Source organism: Phoca vitulina, unplaced genomic scaffold (assembly GCF_004348235.1).
Source record: "Phoca vitulina isolate PV1807 unplaced genomic scaffold, GSC_HSeal_1.0 scaffold6, whole genome shotgun sequence".
Taxonomy (NCBI): domain Eukaryota; kingdom Metazoa; phylum Chordata; class Mammalia; order Carnivora; family Phocidae; genus Phoca; species Phoca vitulina.
Genome location: NW_022589709.1, coordinates 22,882,029 through 22,902,717, shown reverse-complemented (window position 1 = coordinate 22,902,717; position 20,689 = coordinate 22,882,029).

Below are 20,689 nucleotides of genomic sequence, written 5' to 3'. Positions count from 1 at the left end.
CTTTTCAGTCCCTGAGCCCTATTAGTGCCTTCTAGAAACATGGCTAAAGTCATGGAAGGGGAAAATTACAGTTTTTTTCCCCACTTCCTCTAATCCAGGGTTTTTGAGGTTGCCATAGGTGCCAACGCATCCCATAAACCCAGGTGTTCTTCATGTTTCGTGGACGTGGAGTGTTGCGCCTGCGGGCATTACTATGACACGGCTTTGATCTGGTGCACGCTCCTTGCAGGTGCGTGTGTTCTGGCTCTCCGTGGACCCTCTCTCAACCCTCACAGCCACTGAGGGAGGTAACCTAGCCACCATCCTACAGATGAGGAAACCAGAACTTAGATGAAGTAAGCTGTTCCAAGTCACACAGCCAGCAAAGGCAGAACCGGGATTTGGATCCAGGCAGCCTGACTCCAGAACTCTTTGTTTTTAACCATGTCACTGTAGTTGATTAAGTAAGAGCTCACCAATACAAGAAAGGATTGGAAATTTGTCAGGACAGAGAGCTAAAACCCCAGGAGCAAGCCGACCCTCCCACTTCTTCCTTCTGTCACACAGTTTGGGAGGTTATGAGTTGTGGAGGGAGAACGTCGGGAGAGTAGTTAATTTCAGCCCGGAGCAGGAGAGCCCATCTCCGAGTCAGCCTCAACCCAGGCCGTGGTGTGGGCCCATGTGGGCTGTGCTTTATGAGCAGTAAAGGCCTGTAACATTCTGCTGCCAGACCACCCTTTGCCTCCCAGACACTTGCAGATAATTTTCATTACGTCTAGACCACAAGAACCATTACTACAAAGAGAGGTAGGAGGTGTGGCCTGGCCAGTTGTGATTCTCCTCATGTTTTCTTATTTCTTTGGAAGCTGAGAAACAGTCTTTGTGCTGGGTCTCTGTCCGTAGCTGCCTTCGGGCCAGATGAAAGATAACCTATCAGTGTGGAGGCCACCTAACACATAGTTTTATTGCTGTGGAAGACTGTCTGGGTCAGAGATCAGGCTGATCATGCTCATAAATAAATAAAGAAAAGTGATGGCCTTTGGGTTTGCTCTTCACTCTGCCAGGAATGATCTCCCCTTCCTGTAATTCGGCTCTCAGCACAGATGTTACCTCTTCATCTTTAGGCAGCTCGTCATAAACACTCGTCCAATTTCATCCCATCCTATTTAATGTCCTTCAGAAAAAGCATCTTTACTCTCTGAAATCATTAGTTAATGATCACTAGTTATAATGATATATACTGGTTATATCACTAGTTGTGATGAGGTAACTAATGGTATAAAATAATATACCTCATAACTAGTTGTTACTAGTTGCCACTAGTTATATAGTCATCACTAGTTATAATCTCCTTGAAAGCAGGGATCTTTTTCTTATTCAACACTATAGCCTCAGCTTGTAGAATTAGTACTTGGCATACATACCTGGTTAGATGAATAAATGATTAAGTCCTATTATTTTCTTTGGATAGGTCTAGCAAAAACAGTCTGTGAAATACAACTAGAGTTGACAGAATTTGGACACAAAGTTTTAGCATGTATTTCCTTTTATAATAAGGTCCAGAAAATGGGAAGTTTCTTTCCTCCAACTGACCAGTATGTGTGCTAAATAGGGGGCTAGCCAGCTTGCTTTTAATAGTTCTGAGAGAGGGACTCTGCTTTCCCTCTGCCCGTATCCCCCCCATTCTGCCAGAGGAAAAATGACAAAGTCTTTCTGAACTAGTTCTCTTTTCTGCCGTTTTCTTGTAGTATTTCTGCGTTGTGTGTGGGTGAATGCACACACACGCCTGGTGCTATCTAGCACACTCTCTGTGTTAGAAGGTACTTCAGCATCTGTCCTACTGCCCCGTGAGCCCGGTAGGAGAATGTTTGTGACATGGGCCAAATGCTGGTCAAGGTGAGCCAGGAACATTTTCAGGTAACTCCCCACTAGAACACTTGCCTACCAGACACCACCCAGTCATAATGGGAAGCCATCCCTGCAGATTCCAAAACTTTAAAACAGAAGTTAAACTACTTTTTGCAACCCAGAATGAAGTTCTTTGAACAAGCTAGTGGCATTTTCCACCACTCTGCATCTCCTGAGCTACCAGGGGACTTAAACCCTGAAGAAATACAGGCATTTCAGTTTCCCAACTGATTAATCCTATAAACTATCCCTTATTCATTGTGGACCTGCCGTGCTCAGCTTCAGTGCTAGATGCTATAGGGGATATAGACCACATGGGCTTGCACTCTAGGATTTTATATTCTGAGAGCGGGTCTGAGACTAACTCTGCTTAACATCGAATATAATTAAGGCTAAACTGGCTCTCAGGACAATATTGTAATTGTTACAGCATTGTTTCAGGTTTGTAAATCTTGTGTCCAAAAAAAGATTGTAAGTGACGGGATCGTGCGGTATACTCCCGTATTTTTAGTGGCAGTCCCTCGTGCAGTCTTGAATGCGTAACAGACTCTTATGGACAAAAAGGGTGGTTTGAACCTTACAGAGCCCGATAGAAGTTGGTCCAGGCTGCTGTTTTGCTAATTGAAAGGAATGGAAGGTAGGACAGAATTTCTATTCTACTCCCAGGGCACATTTCAAGAGAAAGAGTCACAGGAGTCATCCCCAGAAGCATCACTGCACTGCTGAAAGAGATTGGCTTTTACATTGACCCAGAAAGTTTCAAGGTGTCCCTAGAAAAGGTGGCAGTTATGAAAATGTCCCAGTCACGTCTAGGGGACCTGATCGTACTTTGACCTTGGTAGCCTGGCCTCCCTAATTAGTTACGCGGTTGCTGGAGTCTCAGGGGCCGTGGCTCTGTCCCAGGCCTGGGAAACTCTGCGTGGCCTGCGTGCCATTGTTGGCCAGCTTGTGTTGTCAGAATGCCTGCTCTTTGACTGAGTTTAAGTTCTCCCTTCTTTTGTTGCATTCCTTTTTCCGACCGGCTTCCCTGAACCTCATTCAAATGCCATGTGCATGTGTTTGAAACTTGGCCATTTAATTCACAGAAGAGCCTTGAGAAACCTTTAGGTTTCAGGTTGTGCCGGAGTCACATTGCTTTGAGTTTCGGCTCTCAATTGATGTTTAAAAAAGACTCAAAGACGGACTCCAGCTGCACCTTCCGAGCTTGGCCAGGCATGTTGGCAGAAGCCAGCAAGGAAAGGAGGCAGGCAGATCGCAATCATGTCACACTATTTCAAATGGATTTACTGTACTTGTTTAGATGGTATTTCATAGATGGGTATTACTGTTCATCACAATACACTGAAAGCATAAGAAAAGAGGAATTAAAAAGCACTAGTGAAAATGATTGGTCCTAGGTCCCTGGGACCCCAAGCTGGGAGCCGGGGAGTTCATGATTCCAACAGTTTCCACCTCAGATTGTCTGTTTTTTTCAGCTGAGGCATTTATAAGATCCCCTAGTTTCTGCAGACCTCTATGCCCGTGTCTAAAAGAAGGAAAGAATCCCATCTATGTTCCCAGAACCTTAGGATGATGAGGGAATAACTCAGTGGAGAGGTGTTCTGGAAATTCGAACTGTTTGCAATCCCAGTAACAGAAGTAAGGAAATATCTCAAGAGCTCTCACACCTTTGTTCCAGAGCGGTGTTGCAACCAACCACTAGAAAGACAGTTATTTACTGTTTTATTTTGAAAACGTCCCTTGGAAATTAAAATTTTTATTAAACCTTACTTCCTAATACCCCGTTGCTGTGTACTGGGGCATGCAGAAGACTACACAGGCAATGAGCTAAGAGAAGTGGATGGCATGAGCCTCCCTGAGTGATGGTTCCAGCCAGAGCCTACTGGTGTACAACCCTGGGGGTCCCTCTTCGTTCTTGCTGGGTCCTTGGGATCTGCTTCTCCAATACACTCACCCCTGATTTGGTCCTGAGTATGGATTTGTCACTGAGGAATTATTCAGTCGCTATAAAAGATGCCATGTGCATGAGGAGGTGTAAAAAGTCTATCCCCTTTAAAATAGAGGAACTTAGCAAGCCTCCCACTCATGTTTGCAATCAAACCTTTTTCCTTACCATTTTAGGTCTCTCTTGGTTCATGGTAAGAGTCATGCTTGTAGTTACATCATCTGCACTTGATAATGAAACCACTAGACCTTGAAGCCAAGTCATGTCAAGTTGAAAGTGTTTTAAGCTCTTCATGCATCTAAAACCTCATCTCAACACAGAACTTTTATTTTCCCTGAAGCTTTTCAAATTGACTTCTTTCATAGGGAAAAAAACCCTTGCATGCATTAAGTTCTTTGGACTTCCCTATTTTTATTTCCAAACTGGCACATTATCATTTCCTCTGTCATACACAATCTGGCCTTATTGAATTCTTTGCCATTTGATCTCCTTAAGTAGCTCAGCTTCATCAGCCTCTTCTCTGACATTGAGAGTTTTTGCCTTATGCTGAATATAAATTACCCCATTCCAGTTCCGTGAAAAATTACAGAGTTTCAGATTTTATCTGGTTTGCTCATAGTATTAAAATCCAAGAAAATATTCACAATAGCTGATCAGATGATCTGATCAGATCTAAATTTGGGTGAGGACCCAATTTGCTGGCTCTTAAATTCTTCAGCTGGCTTTGTACTTTGTAGCTTATGCGTCTTATCTTCGTTATCCTTTCTTGAGACTTTGACATTTTGTCCATCCAAAGAATAAATGCCCTTTCAGCTTAAGTGACTTCATTTATAAAATGGAGTAGGAATTCTTAATCTCAGGAAACAAACTGAGGGTTGCTGGAGTGGTTGGGGGGTGGGAGGCATGGGGTGGCTGGGTGATAGACATTGGGGAGGGCATGTGCTATGGTGAGCACTGTGAATTGTGTTAAGACTGTTGAATCACAGACCTGTACCTCTGAAACAAATAATACATTATATGTTAAAAAAAGGAAGAAGATAGTAGGAAGGGAGAAATGAAGGGGGGAAATCGGAGGGGGAGATGAACCATGAGAGACTATGGACTCTGAGAAACAAACTGAGGGTTCTAGAGGGGAGGGAGGTGGGAGGATGTGTTAGCCTGGTGATGGGTATTAAAGAGGGCACGTATTGAATGGAGCACTGGGTGTTATACGCAAACAATGAATCATGGAACACTACATCAAAAACTAATGTTGTAATGTATGGTGATTAACGTAACAATAATAATTAAAAAAAAAAGAAATCAAAAAAAAAAGTACAATGAGAAAAAAAATAAAATAAAAAGGAGTAATTAATAATACCTACTTCATTGGATTAGTGGATTAAAAGAGATGCTACATGTTCAGTATTTAGAATAGTACCTGACATATAGAGACTGCTCCAAAATGTCAAGTTATTATTATTATTATTGTAAGGACTTAATAAGTAGGTTGTTGAAATGGGCGTGGTACATGACATTTGCTTAAATGACATTTGGCTCCAGATATCAGATGCTAGGAATGTTGATACTATTTACGGCAGAAAAGGACTCTCAAAACATACCTAAGTGATACTGAGACCCTCCAGCCATATCCTGCAGGCATCTTAGACCAATCGCAAACACATGGCATTAGTCTGCCCTCCCTAATAAGAGAAGGCTGCTTTCTTACTTTTTTTTTTTTTAACTCCATGCTTTAAGCACGTGTTCTTGCTTAGTCCAATGTCTCTTGGTAATTACATTGTGTTATCTTTAAACATGCCCACTTTTTTATAGACAGCTTTTACCACTAGAAGAACCATTTTCCATGGTTAAAAAAAATATCTATCTATCTACCTACCTACCTATCTCACAGGATCAAAAAAAGCTTGAGGTCATTTAGTTCTCCCTCTGCCATCAGATCGGATGTCAATTCAGTCACCTCAAGTAGATGAGACACTCTTGTAAAGTACCTCCAGAGAAGAGCACTGCACATCATTCTTTGTAACTTATGTCAAAATACTGAATAAAAGTTTTGTTTGACTTAAATATTTCAAGCTTTGTTGGCTTTACTATTCTTTGCTCCAGTATGTTTCTTTTTAATACACTTAAAACAATTTCTTTAAGGAGCATCCTGTGGCTTTTTTTTTTTGCCTCTAAATTATGTCCCTACTAATTTTTCCTTAGTAAGATGGAGTTCACAATATCTTAAACTCAGGTGGCAGAGAGCCCAGCTCACATGGACTTAAGAAACATTTTAATATATAATTTAATTGAGAAGAGAAGGGCTAGGGTGGCTTTGGATTCCATTTAAGCGAAGAATCAAACAACATCATCAGGATTTGGTTTCTCCAGTTCTCTGCTTTCCCGTTGATTCCATTCTCCTCCAGGTTATCTCTTTACTCCATTAGATACTACAAAATTTCTCCACTTTATTCTCAGCTGGTAGTCCAGAGGGAAAGAGAGGATCTTAGTAGAACAAAGTTAGGTGTTTATAAACATCATGAAGAACTATGATAGAGAGTTGGTGATAGGGTGAGTACTTTAGACAGGTTGTAGGGTAAGAACTTTTTAGAAGGTGTTTCTTTAAGGCCTAAATGAGGAAACAGCCATGGAAATATCCTAAGAAAGATGGTTCAAAGGAGAATAAACAGGTGCAAATGTCCTAAGACATATTTTAAGGGTAAACAGAAGGCTGGTGTGGCTAGAACTGTAAATGAGGAGATTGACATATTTTAAGGGTCAACAGAAGGCTGGTGTGGCTAGAACTGTAAATGAGGAGATTTGGAAGAAGATAAGGTCAGAAGTTGGCAGGATCACACTTTATGGATTCCTATAGAACATCACAGAAAACCATTGGAATGTTTTCAGCCAGTGGTGAAGTGGTTTGAATTAGCATTCACAATCTAGTTTTGGCTGCTTTGAGGAAGATGGACTGTGGGGAATGTGTTAACCTGGTCCCCTCACTCCCCCATGCTCCTGAAAGTAAAGGCTAAGACAAGAACATAGTGCATTTGTATAGCGTATATGGGAGATGATGATCCTAGGGAGCCTGAGTGAGAGACCAAAGAAAAAGAAATAGCTATATAGAAGCTAGTACAAGTTTCAGAAATAGTTAGCTTATTTCTCACCATCTCTGATGAGGTTACTTGCCCTTCTCTGTACTCCCTCACCTAGGGAAATACTCTGGATGTGACCTAGGTCACTTACTTCACCCTTCAGTCTGCAGCCAAACCCTTCCCAAGCATAGGAGCTAACAAGGGGGGGGGGGGGGGGCAATGGCTCAGAGGGGAACTGAGGTACAATTACCAGGAAAATGATGAATGGATAATGGATGGCATCAACAATAGGTCATTGTCATTGTTCCTCTTCCTTAAAGTCCATAGAAGATAGGGTCCAAAAATAGTAGCAGCTGGGTGTTATATATTAGAATTTCTTTATTTTTCTATGGTACTGAATAATGGGCTTTTGATGTTTACTGTACCTAAATAATACAGATGAAAAAGCGCAGATACACCGCACTGATGGTAGAAAAATTTTGAAAATAGGAAACCCAATAGCAAGTTTTGAGAAGACACTCTGCTGGACTTGGTTAGATAGCATTATTGCAATTTTTGCTGAGTAATTTATTTAAGGCAGGGCACTTATTTAGCATTTGATGCATCTATAAAAGGAGCCTTATCTTTGAGAGAAGCACTTTAAATATTTCATATCTGTCAGTTAATTTGGATCTGAATATATAAAATAATCTTTGAGCTAATTTCAATTTCAGATTACTTTCAAAAACCCTACCTCTTATTCTCTCTGATAAAAAGGAACACAGGAAAAGGTTTGAGACTGGAGGGTCTAACACCATAGGTGAAGATAAAAGAGTGACACATCTGTGTGTTTGTGTTTGGGGATCGCTAACAAGGTGAGGCTCAGGAGAGATGCGCCTGTTTTTCCACGTAGCAGAGGGTCAGCAAACAGAGAAAGAACTCAAGCCAGGAAGCATTTGAAAGGATCCCACTAAAAGATAAAAAAAAGAGAGAGACCCCAGACTGCGAAAGATAATATTGTTAAAGGTATGTGGAAGCATTCCCAATGAAAGGAAAAAATGAAACAAGAAATAAGGACACCCCAAGCAGAGAGGAATAATGTTGCTCACGAAACTCAAAGGTCAGATGGCTGAGCAGCATCTACTTGCAGTGCTGAGGGAGGAAGGAGGAGAAGTATTTGAACTTGGTCCAGTGCCCACCTGCTGTCCTGCAGGCATGGCTCTCCCCTGGGAGACTGGTCGATATTTTTTTGTGGAGGCCTGATTTTCTAAAAATTAATGTCTTTATCCTGGTCTTATTTGCTACTTCCTCTAGTATCGCTGTTTAAGGATAAAAACTTGATTTGTTATTGTTGGAGGATGACACACTTTCCTTCCTGGGGCATTTAAGATTTTCCACCTACCTCTCTCTCTGAAGGCCCTAAGGAATTTTCAGACCCCCAGGCTTGGAAGCTGCTTCTCCTAAAAAAAAAAAAAAGAAAAGAAAAGAAAAAGAAAAAAAAAAAAGAGATGTCAAAGTGCAGGTGGGTTTTTGTTTTTCAATATAATTCCCACTTTGTGGGGGCCTATTCACAGAGATCCCTTTCTCAGGCCCAGATCTTCAATAGTCTCCAAATTGGAGCTTAGGCTTGAAGATTAGCTAAGGAAGCAATGAAGATGGACACAAAACACAACCAAGACTCTCACTGCAAAGCAGAACAAACAAAAGAAACCCCTGCATTGATTTTTGTATTTGTTGAGGTAAAACAAAAACAAAAACAAAAATAAGCCACTCATTGTTAGGACAGAGGAGTCCTGAAATCTCAGTAATTAACCAAAGTAAAAAGTTTCTCTTGCTCATCTCAGGCTTGTGCTGGTCAGCATGTGAATGGGTGGGTGGGTGGAGGGGTCAGGAGGGAGGGCATTCTGCTCTTCACAAGTTTATGGAGCCAGGTTTCTTCTTTTGCCTCTGTCTTCTGAGACTGCACTCTTCATTCAGCTGGCAGATGGGGGAGGGGAGATAAAATCTCTGGGAGAGAGGTGGGTGGGGAGAGTGTCATCAGCCAGCCTGGTGGTGATGCAGTCACTTGCACTCATATTCCTTAGCCAGACTCAGTGCTCAAGGCCACATCCCGGCAGGGAAACTGCAGTACAACAGTTTCCCAGGTCGGCCCCAGCAAACTTGCTTGCAGCTTCTCCTGCCCCAGCCCATTGACTCACTCAGCCCATCCTCCACATGCTGGGTTGGAGAGGACTAATTCCAGTGCACAGGAGCCAGTTGCCAAATATTCAGGACTTGTGAAAGCCAGTTGTTAAACACGGCCATTATTTAAAGATAAATTACGTAAACCTACTATTTAAAAATACTTAAAGCTTACTAATTAAAAACGAAGTGTTTTAGAATTAAAGATAAATACTGAAAACTCATCACTTTTTACTTACTTTGCTGCTTTTTTTTCTTTCCTCTTGAGGTTATGTCTAATGTATCTGTGTTGTGGAAACACTGCCCATCTCTCCCCAAAGTCATGTTCATTGACTTTACCCTGGCAGCCTGAAATCAGCCAAGGTGGGAATATGTCACTTTACTAATAGGCAAATGCTGCAGATCAGGGGTTGACTTATTGTTTTGTTGATTGTCTGGACTTAACAAAGTGATTGAGAACATGTTAGTAATTCAGGTTGAATTTAAAAGTATGTTGAGTCTCTAGCCTATACATAGTGGATAGCGTTCAACTTGAGGAAATATTCTTTCGGTATTACACACTCTTACCCAATTCAGCAAAGAAGTTGTTTGTATCACTGACGAAAGACTGAAGTTCTCAAATATGGCTGTACTGAAGCCTGAAGAAGTTTTGGTTTCACGAGTCAAATTTGTGTAAGGGTGAGACATAATTTGAAAAGTAGGCCACACATCAAATTTAATCACAATAAGTTTATTAGGTAAAGTTACCGGATTCGGATGTGACTCCAACTGTCAAGTCATGGTTACCTTGAAACTCTAGGTTGGCCAAGGATAGAAGAGTTCAGCAAAAATCAGAGAAACATTTTTTGAGTCAATTGGCTATATGGAATTTATAATGAGTATTTCATGTTTTATCATTAATTGCAAATTGTGGGCTACACATCGTTCATATCAATAAAATTTACAAAAAACTTAAATATATATGTATGTATAGCTATATGTCTATATATACATATGGTGTGTGTGTGTGTGCACATTTCCCCCCAGAGACCACAATAAACTTACATATGTATGTATATATGATATGTCTGTATATACATATGGGGTGTGTGTGTGTGCACATTTCCCCTCAGAGACTGCAGTGAACTCACATATGTATACATATATTTTATGTCTACATATTCGTGCGTGTGCGGGTGTTAAACATTTACCAGCGTACACTCATCCCAGCATCATTCTCAGCACTGTCTCAGATTCTCCCTCATCTCTCTCATGCTGTTTCTCTTATTTCCTTCCTCCCTCCACCCTTTACTCGCCCATCTTATTTCTTCAAAACTCACCTCAGGTGTTACCATCTTCAGTTTTCACCCTGAGCCTCCCGGAGTGAGTTCAGGTGTCCCCTTCTTCGTGTTACAACGAAGGCCTAATGGGCTCGCTGCTCTTCTGGCTGGTCTGGTTAGCATTGTCTCACCTTTTGTTATAGTTGTGATACATTTAAATATGTATCTGCCTAAATTCCGTGTTTTAAAAGTTATGTAAATTAGGCTATATATGAAATCTAAATCTTACTTTTTTTTTAACTTGAACTTTTGTGTCTGAGATATATTCATATTGAGGCCCAGAGCCATCACCCACTCACTTTCACTCCTGAGTAGCACACCACTGCATAAGTCCATCGCAATTTATCCATCCTCTGCCTACATGCGGGTTGATTTTTCCTCTTTCACACTATTAAAAACACTTAACTATTAGAACCATGAACATTATGACATGCCTTTCCTCGTTTTCATGTGCATGAAGCCAAAACTAAACTTTATAAGACAATACCAAAGTATCTCTTGTATTATTTTTATTAATTACTACTTCTACCCGCAATGTATGTGCATTCCTGTTGATCTACATTCACTCATTTGCTCTGACCACTTTTTATCAGATTGTCTTTGTCATTATTTTTACAGAGTTTTGAGGCTTCTATTGTCACTTTCTTTGTGGTATATTTTGGTGACCACAAGTTCGTAGTTTTAATATATCCAGTCATTTATTTTATGGGTCATGTGCTTTATTTAAGAAATTTTTTTCCACCCTTAGTTTATAAAGATACTGTTTTATAGTTCTTGTTAAAGTTTTCAAAGCTTTGCTTTTCCCCTTCAAGTCTAATTTTAGATGACTAATTTCCTTCCCTGGCTCCATTTATCCAATGGTCTATTCTTTCACCCTCATCCATCATAGATCACATTTCAGCAGACACATGGGTCTGCTTCAGGGCTCTCTATTCTAGTGCATTGCTCTTCGTCTGTCTCTGCACTGATGCCACGTTACCATAATCCTAAGAATTAAAAATAATTATATCTAGAAAGGAGAGTTGTCCCATCTTGTTCTTATTCAGGAGTGTCTTAGTTCTTTTGGGCCATTTTTATTCTATATCCATTTAAAATAAGCTTGTCAAGTTTCATGAAATATCTCATTGATGACTGATAGGACTTGCACTTAATCTTTAGTATCATTTTAAGAAAAGCAATACCTTCACAGTATTACAGCTTCCTCTGTGTGGACATGACCATTCTCTCTTCTGTGTTTCTGTATCACTCTCACTCTTCTTTAATGTCTTCCAACAAATTTTAATAATTTCCCCGGTAAGGTCTTGCAAATTTGTTAGATTTCTACCTAAAAACTTTATATCACTGTGACTGCTGTAAATAGCGTCTTTTAAAAATTACATTTTAGGGACGCCTGGGTGGCTCAGTCGTTAAGCGTCTGCCTTCGGCTCAGGTCATGATCCCAGGGTCCTGGGATCGAGCCCCGCATCGGGCTCCCTGCTCAGTGGGAAGCCTGCTTCTCCCTCTCCCACTCCCCCTGCTTGTGTTCCCTCTCTCACTGTCTCTCTCTGTCAAATAAATAAATAAAATCTTAAAAAAAAAAAAAACTTTTAAAAATTACGTTTCAAGCTGTGTGTGTGTGCGTGGATGTGTTGTATTAGATCATGTGGAGCTAGCCATCATGACAAGAACATCAAAGCAGTGTGAGGGCTGTTCATGAAACAGTACTTGGCAGGTAAACAGGGTGGAGGAAGGCTCTCCTTCATGCCATTACCCGGGACCTAGGCTGACTGAGGTTCTGTTACCTTCAACACAAGGTTTCCAAAGTTGCCTGGGGAATTAAATTCATTGCACCCAGGCAGAAGGGGAAGGAGCTTGGAGAAGCAGTGCTGGGAGGTTTTGAAAGGCCTGGGTTGTGTATGGTGTACCTCACTTTTGCTTTTATTTCAATGAACAGAAATAGACACAGGGCCACTTTAACTGCTGGTAGTAGGGGATATAAGTGAAGTCTGTGCCTGGAAAGCCAGTCCCCAGAAACCCTGCATTCCCGAAGTGGGAACATGCAGTTCTGCTGGGGAGATACCTGTCTCTGCCAAAGTCTGCCCCCTTGGTCTCCAACTACACTTTCACGCTCTTACTCCTACATGTAGACTACCTTCCCCCTCCTAAGTGTTACCCCATCTGGCTCAAAAGTCCAGAATGTCTGGATAGTGCCCTGTACTCTCTGTAAGGTTTTCAGAGCCCTCACGGTCCAGAAACCCAGGATCTAAAGACAGTCCCTCTTTTGGGGCAGGATGGAATAGGGAAAGATGCTGGGATGCTCCATTTTTGCCTCCATTCCAGATTATAAAGCTTCCTACCCCTGTTATTGGGGGTGCTGATGGCCAACAACCCTCTGCTGCCTTGCCCAAAGACATGGCAGCTTCCCAGATCTAGGGGCCATTCAGTGTGAGAATAAAAGGCCAGTGTCCCATCTCAGGACAGTGCTGAAGGGGCAGCCCACCATTAGAACCCCCCACGGGGTGGCTGAAGCTTCCCGTGAGACTGCGGATGAAGATCTACCTCTCTTCTCAATTCTGCTCATTGGCTTTTCTCCACAGGAGTTATTTCCAAGAGCATCTTCTGGTAACCTCCTGGTGCTAATCTCTGTCAGAGTCTGCTTCCTGTAGGAGTCCAACTGTGGCTTTCCCAAAAAGCAGAATTATGGTCTAATTAAAGAATTTATTCTACTGCCAGGGTGCGGGGACCTCAGAAGTTTCACCCTATAGAGCTACTTCATTGTTATGGATTGATGTCTGTTTTCTTATTCTTCTCTGTTCTCAGTGGAACTGTGCATGGCTATGATCCTTTTCCCGCTGCACCACTGTATATTGTATTGTCTGTGATCGGGGTGGTGGAGTATCTGACAATAAAAGGGTGGCATGTGGAAATTTTGGGGGGTCATGAAACAGTCCTGCATCCCAATTGTGGTCATAGTTATATGAATCTATACATGCGGTGATATTTCACAATCTCTAACATAAAAATAAAGGAATATATAAACACTTGTGAAATCCGAATAGTGTCTATAGTTTACTGAATAGAATTATATCAGAAACAACTTTCTAGTTTTGATCATTTTACTATGGCTATGTAAGATGTTATTATTTGAGGAAGCTGGGTGAAGGGTACACAGGAACTCTTTGTACTATTTTTCCAACTTCTATGTACGTTTAAAATGATTTCAAAATCAAAATTTTTTTGTTTTTTTTTTTTTTAAAGAAGTTTCTTACCCATTGCTTTTAGACTCTGGTTCATGGTGAAGATTAATTTAAAATTATATCAAGGTTTTTTTTTCTTAACTATAAAAAGTTTTTAAGGAGAGTAAGAGAACTGCCTATTTCCACACTCATAGTTGGTCGAAAAGGATCTTTAGACTGATGTGTGAGAGGGTACCGTTGACTGGCTCTGTGTCAGTTGGTTACCATGATAGGACATTCACTACATCAAACATTCCACTTTGCTTCCAGTTCCTCGGCCACTAGGACTCCACTATGTTGGATCCCCAGGCCTCCCACTCATAGACTGGGTTTCCTGTATCTGTGAGCTTCCCACAGACCGCAGACTTGGGGACACTAGAGATAGCAGATAGGTATGGGAGAGAATCCAATCCTGTTCTCAAAGAGCTTATAATCTTATTTGGGAAGTAACATGGCCACATGAGAGGGTTTGGCAATCTTAAGGATCACATGAAATAACTAAATGAGTAGATAAATAAATAAATGTGGGAAAAGGCAGCAAAAGGGATGAGGAGGAAATACGAGGACAGGGCATAATTCTAACCGAACTGGCTTTAACACAAACAAGGCCAGTTGGTTTGGTAGTGGATTTAAGATGATTGAAAATTCTTTGACATCCCTCCCATCAGGCTGTTGGCTCTCTTTCTTGTTCCTTCATTGAGGATGCTTTAACCAGTGAAGTGCCATGGAAGGGATATTATGCCTGCTTCAGGCTAGCCTTTATGAGGCCTGGCAGCTTCCTGCTCCCTTGGAGCCCTGAGGCTTCTTGTAGGAATTTCAGATATCCTGTGGGACAGGTTCCATGGAGATGTGGAGGGGACGAGTATGGTTCAGCTTCCAGATGCCCCTACCAAGGTGCCATTCATGTGACTGAGACTGTTTGGGACTCTCCAGTCTAGTCCAACTACCAGCCGAATACCGTCTAGTGACCCAGTCAACACTTGCAGATGGAAGAATCACCCACTGGAGCTCTGCCCAAGTTCCTGACTCACAAAATTATGAGTTTGGTTGGGGAACGAAAGACGTAAAAATGAGTGATTAATTACAGAGATTAGGCATTATAATACTATGAGAGAAGCCAGAAATTAAGTCTAGAAGGGATGGTTGGAGGATCAGAGAATTCACTAACTAGGGAACATGAAGGGAAAAAAAAATCGAAGTGTCTCAATCTGTTTAGACTTCTGTAATGAAATACAACAGACTGGATAGCTTACAAAAACAGACATTTATTTCTCATAGTTCTGGAGGTTGGGAAGTCCAAGATCAAGGCACCTACATGGTTGTGTTCTGAGGAGGGCCCTCTTCTTGGTTCATAGCTGTTGCCTTCTCACTCTGCCTCTCATGGTGAGGATTCCCTCTGGACTTCTTCTGTGATGGCCCTGAATGACCTAATGAGAGCCCTCATGACCTCATCACCTCCCAGACGCCTCACTTCCTCATAACATCAACTTCGGGGACTAGGATTTCAACTTGTGAATTTAGTGGGGGACACAAATATTTCGACCAGAGCACTAAGGCAAGCTCTTGCTTCCACAACAGGAATAGGCTGTAATCACTGTAGGTCCCCAGGACAGGCAGTGGGAAAGAACAAGCTGGATGTAAAGCAGGGACATACTGGAACTAGCTGGGACAAATGGAATCTACAAGAACAAGCTGGCACTCACATTAGTCTCGCCTGACATGTAACCTGGATGATGGAGAAGATCTGCAGAAGGGTCTGGGGCCCCTTGCTGCAGAGCTGCGTGTGTGCCTAGAAAAAATGAGAAATTTGGTGGGAGGGTTGCTGGCCCAGGTTGCTGCTGCCTAATGAAACAAGGTGAGCCATCAAATCATCAGCAGAGTGCATGAGTTTTAGAGGCTTCTTCTGAGCTTAATGCCCACCACCACACCCCACTTCCAAATCTCATGCAAATTCCTCTGTGGCAACCCTAACCTGAACCATACAAGGAAGGGAGACCTATGAACCATAGTTCCAGCTTAGCTAAAATACCGGTTTCATATTTGGGTTTTCTACGTACTATTTAGAGGCTTATGACGGTCAGAATAGGGCTCCATGGGCCTGTTGGAAGGACTGTGTGACTTAGAAACCACCACAACATCATGCATTTTAGAATTTAATAAATGGAAAACCAAGACAAGCAACAATGAGTTGATTGCTCTTGGATGTTTTAATGAGCCAGAAATACACATGGGAATGAAAAGTAGGAGCCTTGGCTCTGAGTCCACCTGCCTCCTCTATACTAAGTTAAGGAAATAGTGAATTCACTCATCTCAGTCTGTGCCTTATCTCATAGATCCTTCAGAAGCTTGGAATTATTTAAATGACTTCTTTTTCTCCATAGAGGAAAGTTTGTTGCATTAGCTCTTTCTTTCGTGACAGGATTGAAAGTCACATCATTAGCAGATGTTGCAATTTCCATTTCTCCTCAGGGGACGTGATGGGTTGGAACTTAAGCACAGGTGTTCAGTGAAGACCATAGCCTGTGATTCGGGTTAAATGTGACATAATTTTATAAGTACTCAGCTTCTTCGCACCAAAGCAGCATTATCAAATATAGACGGCCTTTCATGGCTTTCTAGGATTTAGTGTGACCTCAGAATCTTGACACTTCACGTTTCTTTCGAGGGCAAATTTGAGCTCTCCTCCCTTGCTGTTTTCATGTCTAATGAATGTGTTTTTCTTGAGAGGCTTTGATGTCAGGTTATTTCTCACCCAGAGCTACACTTTAATGTGTTATCTGAGGAGTGCAACTACTAGAGTTTTACAGTGTCATTAAATTAGGTAGGCGTGGGAGCTGCCGCAGCAAAGGAAGGCCGGAATCTTTCCATTTTACTATGAAAGAGTCCCCATTGGAAAGGGAAAGGGGTTGTTTTTAATTTTTATTTGGTCTTTGGTCTTAGGAAGAACGGAAAGAAGGTTTTCCATTTGCATTATGCCATTATGGGATTTCAAATAACATACTGTACAAAGGTGATTACAGTTAATTTTAGTCTTTGTGAGAACTCAGCCAACAAGGCTCAGTCCTCTCAAGAGGTTGGGTCGCACAGAGAACAAAAAGAATTACTGGTTTCAGGATGGAGGGAAAATAACAACATCAAGAAAGACAGCTCCCCCCTTTTTTTCTTAATGCTTTGGGAGAGGACTCCAACACTGTTCTTAAGTTACTCCTAGTGCCCGTGGCATGACTACAACAGACTTGCAGTTCTAGGGACTTTTGGGTTCCTACAGGTTAATGAGCACCTAGACTAATAGCCCTCTTGGGAATTCAATTTAGCGTTTTATGTAAGGTAATATCCGCTTCCATGGGAATAAATATTTTTTATCTACACAGAAGTTTTGGCTCTTAGGATTAAAACAAAGTCATCTATTGGGTAATTTTTTCTGAAATTTCCTACCCAAGCTAGAACAGCAGCAAAGTCAAACCCAGTTTTATGCTGCTGCTGCTGCTGCTGCTGCTGATCATCATCATCATTAACACCTTCATTTTCGTTTAGTTTAGGATAGCTTATTCTTCAGAGCAAACATAAACTGATCTGAGTCTATGCACAAGAGCAGAATAAATGCTAAGAGAAATGCCACTCTGCATTAATGAATGCATTGCATTAGAGTCGGCTAGTAGTCTCTTGGCAATAGAGATGTTACTGGATGTCATTATATTTGAATTTAACTTTTGTGACCTTTAGAGGCTAGCTAACATAGAGGAAGAAAGGAAGACATATCTTATTGTGCAGACAATGCACACTGTAAGACAGGTTGCAAAAAGCTATTGGTTTCATCACATAAATCTCTTTGCCTCAGAGAGGTTGGAGAGATCTTCGTAATTCATGGGCACAAACTTTAATTTACTATTTTTCCTGGGTGCCACTGAGGGATGGGAGGAGGGAAAAAACCTTATTACAAGGTGCACTGTTCTATTAGGGGAAAAAAAGGATGTGAAGAGAGGATCCAGGGATTGCTGATCATGATGCATTTGCTTGTTATCAAGAACATCAAGTAAAATTTCTTTGTACATAATTGTTTGAAAAGTCTTGCAGCATTATTAATTTTCTTTTGGACTCCACATACATACTGAGGCACTAGGCTGGTACTTTGAATGGATGGTTACATTTTCTCTTATGTCAGGATAAATTGAAGAAAATCATTTTCATGACTATCTCTTTTTATGGGAACCCTTTTTTTTTTTTTTTTTTGGTGTATCCCTTGAAGTAATGTATGTGACAGATGGAATGGGTTTAAGAATCAAGTGAGTGACAAAGTGGGCAGAGATGGATCATGTACCCTCCTTTTTCTTATTGGGATTTCTCATGATGTTGGGGGAGAAGTTTTCAAAATATGAAAACTAGGTAGAAAGAACCATCTCTTTGGATTATGATCTTGATCTTGTTTGCAGTGTACCAAAAGAGGCCCGAAGCGTCTGGACTGTGGTTTTGTTTCTGGTAATGCTATGTGGTCCCATTTCCCAGCTCTGAGGTAGAGCAGCAACAATATTCTTTATTATTATTGTTATTATTATTCCCAGTTATCCTTGGGGTGCAGCAGTAAGTCATATGTGGTAGAGACCAAACCCACAGCATGAACGCTTTCACGTCTCATTTAACGCTTGAGATGGCCAAGTCGGAGATGCAAAGCCACAGGCAGTCCCTCGGAAAGAGATTTCTCGGTGTTCACGGCAGCACTAGAAGTCCTCACACCTGCCACTCATAGGTGTCACTGGCCCTGTTTTGCCGATCATAAGCCTCCTTTCTCAAGACACTTCCTAAAGAGAGGCTCTCAAGGCAACACTCTTAACACCGGCCCAAACTCTACAGTGTACCCAGGATCTCAAGAGCACAAATCATGCTGGCAAATAACATTTACTATGTAAATCAAATAACACATTCATTATCTCCGAGGACCTTGAAACTAGGACTGGAAATTAAGTTCAGTTTCAGCCTACCTCTGCTCTGCTTTGAGGAAAACAGCAGGGAGTTGGAAATATTGTCATGAACACCAGTAATACTGTGGTTTGAGAATGTTTAGCCCCTAGTGAAACTAGTGATTTATACATCCTGAAAATAGTAATGATGATTAAAACAGTAGAGAAGAGTTTTTTTTTTCTCAGTAATATTCACAGATGAACAGGTAAGACCACAAAGGAGGTTTCTCATACCCCCCCCCCCTTTTTTTTTATCACGGCACAGCAGGAGGAATATTCTAGATTCAGGGCCTATCCCCCGGGGGCTGGTATGTTCAGGGACAACTCACAGTAGGTACAAAGTGGTCCATGCTACAAAACAGGCACGTTCGCCATTTCACACTTCTGTGTTTTTGAATAGTAAATTGTTCTGAAACCATAGGCATTGTGTCTGTGTGATAGGCGAGTGTATTAAAATGTTAATTTTTATTTGCTTTCCCCAAGTTTTTTCTAAGCAGGTAGACAGCCCGTTCGTATTTTTATTCTTCAGAGTGTTTTCGTAGAGCTAAAAGCAGAAGCTGCCTGAAGTCAGTGGTGGTTTCTGTCTTTTGTAATGACCCAAGTTCTTGAAGGCATGATGCTGGTGTCTCCGAGGGAGGAGGGGGAACCTGGGCTTCTCAGGAGAAACCAGCGCAAACCTCCTGGATGCAACAGTACAGCAGATGATGTGTGCAAAGCCCTAGGGAACGGAGGAGCCGCTGTAATGACTGCAGTGGAACCCAGAATTGGACTTAAATGTATTTAAAGAGAATATATTTGATATGTCCTATACACTAGAGTTCATGGGATGAGATTCATACCTTCCCGGGTTTTTTTTTTTTTTTTTAATGTGTCCTGGCAGTTCTGTGATAGCTTGTATATCGTCTGCGTAAGTCCTTCTACTGGATTGTAAGCTGCAGGGGTAGACTACTTAATAAGCCCCTGTCTCTCAGCTTCACACACTCCCTTTTACACTCTAGTTTGTGATGCTGGCCCTGAGACTGTTCCATCATGTGTCCGCTTTGCCCTTCCAGCTGTCGGTTAGGCTCTACCATTAGGGTCACTGGAGGGAGGTGAAGTCTTGAAGGGGAAAAGGAACACTTTCCTTCCCGTTTGCTTTCTGTCCCCCTAGGAACACGTCTCAGCTGCGGCAGCTCATCGTGGTAGGAGCACTTGATCGAAATTTGCAGTTTTCCAGCTCAAGGAAGCACTGACGCTGTGCCCTCCCACAGACCCAGTACTAGTAGGCCAGGCCTCCCTTCTCAGAGCTCTGCCTCCCAGGGCCACACAGACTTTCTGTGAGCTGAGGCACTAGCGCCTACCGGCTGATCTCTCCTCGGAGGTCTGAGGGACCAATCTGTGGGTCTCCAAAATTCCAAGCGTTAAAAATTCTAAACTTTTCCCTCTGATCCTTCAGTTCTAGGGGTGAAATCTGTGACTTACTCCATTTGATACTTGAGCGTTTCTTTTATTATGTCTTCTCAGCTCTTCTGCAGCTAGTTAACTCTGCTGTATGTTCTGTATATGATATTCTCTCTGATAAGTAACTGGGCTGCTTTCTGTCTCCTGACAGGACCCTGAAAGACACAAAGGGACTTTTTCTTACATGCGGCACTTTCACCTCTAATCGTTGGAATGGCGTCTTGCATTTAATACATGCTCAGCAATGTACCTTGCTTCCGCTTAATTTATTGCCATGGTATAGCAAGAGGATTGTCTTTAAAGCCTACTGGTGAAAACCAAGAGCTTCGGAATTTGATAGAGATGGGTTGAAATCTCAGGTCTGCAACTTAGTAGCTGTATTATTTTAAGCAAATTACTTAATTTATTTCCTCATCGGTAAAATGGACATAAATAAAGTATCTACCTCAGAGTGTTGCTGCGAACATCAGTGGGCCACTGTAGGCAAAACTGAGCACCTAGTAAGTGTTCAATAAATTGTAGTTAGGATTTGTACAAAAGAGAGGAAACTCAGAAGGAGAAGAGGAGTTTACAAAGTCGTATAGCCTTGAAAGAAGGTGAAAGAGGGGAAGAAAAAAGATTAAAAAAAAAAAAGAGTGTGTGTTGGAATGGAGGGGAGAATAGATGGTAATATAGAGAGGACAGCGGGCGTATG